The sequence below is a fragment of the Gossypium arboreum genome, chromosome 7 (genome assembly GCF_025698485.1).
Source record: "Gossypium arboreum isolate Shixiya-1 chromosome 7, ASM2569848v2, whole genome shotgun sequence".
Classification (NCBI taxonomy): domain Eukaryota; kingdom Viridiplantae; phylum Streptophyta; class Magnoliopsida; order Malvales; family Malvaceae; genus Gossypium; species Gossypium arboreum.
This window is the reverse complement of record NC_069076.1, coordinates 44,805,897-44,812,846: the sequence shown is the minus strand read 5'-3', so window position 1 is coordinate 44,812,846 and position 6,950 is coordinate 44,805,897. Positions and strand designations below refer to the sequence as shown.

Here is a 6,950-nt window from a genome sequence, read left to right as displayed (position 1 = left end):
TGGCACATGCATGCATATATGAAGAGGTTTACAACCAAATAATCAATATGAAACATATCTCATGGCCATATACTAAATGAATCACCAAATCACTATAAGCCAACACACTTGGCCAAATTAATAATGACATAATTAATCAAAAGACGAAGTCCCTATACATGCCATAAACTTAAAATACTTGTGTTCACTTATTCCCAAATTATAGCTTGATAGTGTGATGGCATCTCCGACGATCTCCAACCCGAGCTAGCTAAATCAACCTATAAGATGGGAAAGGAAAGGGGGTAAGCTATATAGCTTAGTAAGTCCATATGAAAACAATGAGCAACTCATGCTAGTCATATACTATGCTTGACAATATAAACACAAGTTAATATAAAAATAGCTATAAATCTCAAGGTTGTAATATAATCTATTCACTTGTTTACTCTTTTTTATTTATCAAAATAATTTAACATTACTCGACTTTCAGTCTAGCGGCCATAATTTCTCCATTGTAGCATATTTCATAATTAGCAAATCATTTTAAACATCTTAGTAAAAGTACACGTTACTTATGTATATTCATGTTTTCATGCATATAGCTCAACATATTTCAAATTATAATAACTATTTCTTTCCATAGTTTCTTAACCCCGAATCCATTAGTATGAAACATTTTCTTTTCCAAGTGAAATCCCCTAGTATATGAAAGAGTGAAAAAGTGCTTTTGTTGTTGTGGAATAAGAAGCCTTCGTATCTTAATACATGTATTTAATTTATTCGGGGCTATTAGAGTGGGATCCACTTTTTGGGGAATATAAGTCGAAGCAATAACAAAAATATTTCTAGTGGAACATCTTTCACAATCCTTGGAGAGATAGTTCACTAATAGACCGAGGGATCCGATTAATCAATTTTTCAAAAGATTTATTAGACTATGGAGTGAATGATTTGATTAATGACTATTCTATTCGATTCTTTCTTCAACTTGGAATCGATTCACAACAATTCTTTTTTATTTTTCATATTTTCATATAAATATAAATTAATATTGCATATAATAGAAATAAAAAAATACGGGTTTGGTTCGTCTTTTTTGAGATAGTTTTTCATTATTATACCTATAAAAAAATAGGTATATCTTGCATCCTTTCTAGAGTTTCGATATTCGATATAAGGATTCCGTTACCAACAGTCAACCCCATTTGTTAGAATATTATAAGTTTCTTCCTCTTGACCGAATCTGTAACCTTCATTAGCAGATTCATTTTCTGTGGTTTCCCTGATCAAACTAGAGGTTACCAAGGAACCATGCATAACACTGAATAGGGAGCCGCCGAATACACCAACTACGCCTAACTTGTGAAACGGATGCATAAGGATGTTATGTTCAGCCTGGAATACAATCATGAAGTTGAAAGTGCCAGAGATTCCTAGGGGCAAACCATCAGAAAAACTTCCTTGACCAATTGGATAGATCAAGAAAAAAATGATAGCAATTTGCAATGAGTGAATATGCAACAATGATCCAAGGGCGATACCAGCACGGAAACTAAGTTCCCACTCACGACCCATGTAACAAGCTACACCAAGTAAGAAGTGTAAAACAATTAATTCATAAGGACCGCCATTGTATAACCATTCATCAACAGATGCCGCTTCCTAGATCGGGTAAAAGTGCAAACCTATAGTCTGTAGAAGTAGGAATAATGGCACCGAAATAATATTGTTTTTGTAAAGTAGAGATCCGAAAGCAGTTCACGAATACCATCAATATCTACTAGAGGAGCAACAATGAAGGCGATAATAAATACGAAGTTGCGGTCAATAAGGTAGGATCATCAAAACACCAAACCATCGATGTAAAGACGGTTTTCAGTCTTTGGTTATCCGATTCTGAAGTGACCCCATAGGCTTTCGCTTATGCGTCTCTAGAATTGCGTCATGGTAAAATCTTGGTTTATTTAATCATCGAGACTCCTGCGCACAAATTATCTAGAACTAGATAATTGAAGGCTTGTTATTCAACAGTATTTATATACCCGTGTCAACCAATATCAAATAGAAAATAGAAAACATACATCTAGGATCGTATCTAGATTTATCATTTTTTTTTTCTTAAGTTAGAAAAATAAAATACAGATTGATACTTTCTTTAGTTCAGGGCGATTTTATCAAATTCCACTACTAAACCAATTAACAATAGAAATTATATAACAATTCAAATGCTTATCAATTAATCAAATTACAAATTATTAGCAATTAATATAAATATAATAATATAAATATTATTAACTTGATCAATTGGATTGTTTCTTTTTGGATTCTTATACGAAGCTTCTGTAGATGTGTTTCCGGGTATTCTCTTCTCATTTCGTCCAACAGGAAGAGTTCCTCTACTTCTATGAATTGTTCTAGAATACTCTTTTCTTGAATATCATTCAAAAAGTTTTGACGCCTAGTATCCCACCAATTAGTAATCCAAGATTTGGACTTTTATTAAATGAGAGAGAGATCCACCAGGGCAAAAATACTATAGATGCAAGATATAGAAGGGGAGTGAATGCTTTTTTTTTTTTGCCATTTTTTCATCTGTGAGTTGTTAATGAACCCACCTCCTTCGTTGACTTTATGTGATCTAATCTTGCTATCAAGCATGCCTTTCATTATATTATAAAGTAGGGGCCCATGAATTGGTTATTCCTAAACGAGTCATGAAGGGTATAACGAGCATACCTTGTCTCCACATTGGATCAAGAACGGGATCGGAGGGATCAAAAATAGCTAATTCATATAGAGCCATTGAACCGGCCCAACCAGCAACCAGAGCCGTATGCATTATATGAACAGAAAGCAAGCGACCGGGATCATTCAATACGACAGTATGAACACGATCCCAAGGCAAACCCATGGAAATACCCCTTTATCAACGAAAAATGGACACTATGTAACTTTATTGCATTGGAATACCTCCCCTTTTGGGTGGATTCTTTCGGAGAAAGGATTAATATTTGTTCTATTCCATTATCATCCTGGCATCGAGCTATTTTGCTACATGACCTCTCCTACAGTATCGTCACCGCAGTAGAGTTTAACCACCAAGTTCGGGATGGATTGGTGTTGTTCCTCTACGCCTAGGACACCAGAATATTGAACCATGAACAAAGAAAGGCATCCGCGAAAAGGAAAATCATATTGGGTAGTGATTATGAATCCCCAATTCTTGACTGAAGGGGACACCAAAGGACTCTGCCCTTCCATCCTATGGATAGATAGAGAGGGAGGGTAGAGCTTTTGGTTTTTTCATGTTGTCAAAGAGTTGAACAATGGACTTTTCGTGTTGTCAAAGAGTTAAACAATGAAAATAGATGGTTTTTAATAGGAAATTATGCCAATATTTCCTTTCACTCATAACCGATAAATCACAATTCAAATGAACAACATTTACTATCTCACCAATCAATTGGGCCTCCAAGGCCTAACATATAGTCATCAATCGTGTTTCCTTGCATTTATACATCCTAACCATAAATCAACAATCATAGGGCTATCTCAAACTCACTTTCATAGTGATCATAACTCACAATAACATGAAGTCAATACTCAAAATCTTTACGTACATACCTGTACCATCTCGTAACATAACCACTTACTTTCTCATCTTTGGCATACCTATTGAAAACTTGGAATACTAGATGGATACATGGGAAGTCTTTGCACATAAGAGTCACATATGAAGCTAAAGCTACCTCATATCTCATATCACATGAATGCTCGCTCTCGAGCAAATCTAAGGCCTGCTTACACAAGTTGACAGTTAAGACATAACTACGCAGTGCTACTCTTACAAACTGTCAGGTATCTGCAACACATGCCTGACTATCCAGCCACTAGTAGATGTACGATACCAGTACTCAAACCACATAATCACACATATATCACAAGTATCCTTTCTGACATGTCACTCGTATCCTATTCTATTCCTAATGTTCAAACAAGATTTTTCTCACTTATCCGAATTTCATCAAATACAACTAGAAAATCAATTTCATACATTATCAAAGCATTTAGAATACTTCAAATATAAACATAGCATATCATTATTTACATACGAACTTACCTCGACACCAAAATGGCAAATAGGGACCCAACCGTCAATTACTCATTTTCCCTCGTTCTAGGCTCGAACTTCATTTTTCTTGATCTAAAACATCACATTTAACTTATTTAATCATTATCATAATCAATTCTGCCCAAAAATCATATTTGGAAAAATTACATTTTTGCCCCTAAATTTTTTCATATTTACACTTTTGCCCCTAAGCTCGTAAAATGATTTTCATTCAATTTCTTTATACTTTAAGCCTAGGCAAACCATTTTCATAACTATAACAGCCCATAATTTCCATTAAAACACACTTTTATGAGACATTTTATGACTTTTACAAATTCATCCTTTTAGGCATTTTCACCAAAAATCACTTAGTAAAAGTCATTTCTCTAACCATAAACATGCATTTTCTACCATTAATCATCAAAATACACACACGTTCATCATGGGTCAAAACCCTAGACTTTAACCATAACTCAAATTAATGGTAGAAATAGATATATCTTGTTACGAGGATTTCAAAAATGTAAAAATCATTAAAAACGGGGCTAGAATGAACTTACAATCGAGCTTGGAAGCTTGGAAAACCCTAGCCATGGTTTCTTCATGTAAAATTCAGCCAACGAAGAAGATGGACAAGAAATTTTGGCTTTTATTTGTTTATTAAGTCATTTAATTATTAAATGACCAAAATGCCCCTAACTTAAACATATTCTATTTCACGTATTTCATGTCCATTTTTGTCAAAAACATTATTCAATGGTCTAATTACCATTTAAGGACCTCCAATTTAAAATTTCATAACAATTGGACACCTCTAGCTTCTAAAACTCAAGTTTTGCACTCCTTACGATTTAGTCCTTTTGACTAAATTGAGTGCCCAATCATCGAAATTTTTGAAAAAAATTTCACGAAATCATTTCGTGAAATCATAGACCATAAAAATATAATAAAAAATAATTTTTTCCCTCGTTGGATTTGTGGTCCCGAAACCACTGTTCCGACTAAGCCCAAAATTGGACTGTTATAATGAAAGATCTTTGTTGATTATGTATGCTATAAATGATTAGAACTTGCATGAAATAAACAGGATTACATGTTTTAGAAAATGGTGCACCTAATGTTGGAACAACAGTGAATTTTATGTATCGTCCGAGTTAGAAAATGGGAAGTATTGATAGGTTAGATGAAGTTAGGATTGGGAAAGGGGTGAGATTGTCAGATATCGCTATACAATATTGTAGAGTGCAAACTGTGATGAGCGAAGCTCTAGGCTTTGTAGAGGGAACACTGTGGTGTTCGAGCATCAAGGTTAGAAATGGTGAAATGGAGAAATGGAACAAACGAAATGGGAAGAGTAAAGATCCTAGTGAGGCCATGGAATCGAGCAGAGGCTATACGCCTAAAATGAGTAAGACCATATCTGAAAGACTTTATTGCATCATGATAGAAATTAGGAAGACCATGGCTGAAAGATGTCATGGCATCATAGTAAGAACATAGATGAGAAATCCTATGACATCAAGTGATAAATTGACTATAAAAAGAGAGTAAGACCATGGTTGAAAGATACTACGGTATCACAAATAGTCTACCTAGACATTAAACATGGGGAAGCCCACTTAGACATTAGACAAGGGAAGTCGTTGGGACACTAATCACAAGAAGCCAGCCAGGACATTAAACAAGGGGCATATGGTGTAAGTTCATAGCTAGGTAACAGTATTGTGTAGAGAATCCTCAAGGACAATACGCTTGAGGATATTTGCTAGGACGAATTGTTTGTGAAGAAGGAGAAAGAAAACCATAATTCTGTTATGGTATCATCAAGATTCAGCCGAGTAAAGTGGACTCGAGAGCTTATTTAGAGAATACCTTGACTCAGTAAGGGAGGATTGACAATGATCCCTGAGTGTAATGAAATTTAAGGCTTACTACGCCAAAGGACGCTCTTGTACAAGGGTTAGTAATTTTAAAAGTTTGCAGACATAGAAGAAAATTAGAGGTGATTATGTCTGTTGAGGTTATAGAGGACTTAATTGCCTAAGTCGATATAGGTAAGAGCCTATCAGGGCTTATTCTAAGGTGAACAGTTCACCGGGAATAATGGAGGAATTGGATTTGAAACTCGCAAAAATAGATACCAGATCACCAGTGATTGACATAGTGTTTTCCAATCAAGTTTTAAGGGATAGAACTTTTATTAAGGTATATTTAGGTCTGTACTCTTAAAGGACCTCCACTCTAATAAAAAACAAGCTCGTAATTCAGTTGAAGTAGAAGTCAGCAAGCTATGAGCAGAATGGTAAAGACTTCTTTGATACAATCTACCTAATGTTGGAATTTATCAGAGAGTGGACAATTTCCTTTAAAACCATTGATCCCTTAGCTTGATTTTGTTATTTGACAATCTCATAGAGTCTCATGAATTTAATTTGAGCTTATAAATGGTCTGCTTAATTGCAATATAAAGTTAACAATGGAATTTGAGTAGAGGGTTGAACTAGACATCGATGATGTGAGAAAAAAATTAGGGGAAAACTCGTAACATGCATATAGAGGGGAACTTCTAAAGACTATGACTCGCAGTTTTTGCCTAGGCATAAATACTTTGAGTTGTACAAGTAAATTCATAAATGAAATTATCAGGTGGAAAATTTTTAAATGATGTATGTTATAGCATGGATTAATGTGTATAGTTGAATAAAATTAGTTTGTTATTCTGAATTTGTATCATCTGGACCTTTGATTTGCTGAGCCAGTCGGGAATTAGGTGTTTCAAATTTAGTGGTATCAAAGTATAAGTTTATCTGATCTTTTGGACATAGGAAGGCTAGTTGTAACTATGCAAGCTTGT

At 34.6% G+C, this 6,950-nt stretch overlaps 1 pseudogene; it reads right to left on the bottom strand.

The window, feature by feature from the left end:
- Nucleotides 1-1,167: 1,167 nt before the first annotated feature.
- Nucleotides 1,168-2,893, bottom strand: LOC128295415 (photosystem II protein D1-like; annotated as a pseudogene).
- Nucleotides 2,894-6,950: the final 4,057 nt, after the last annotated feature.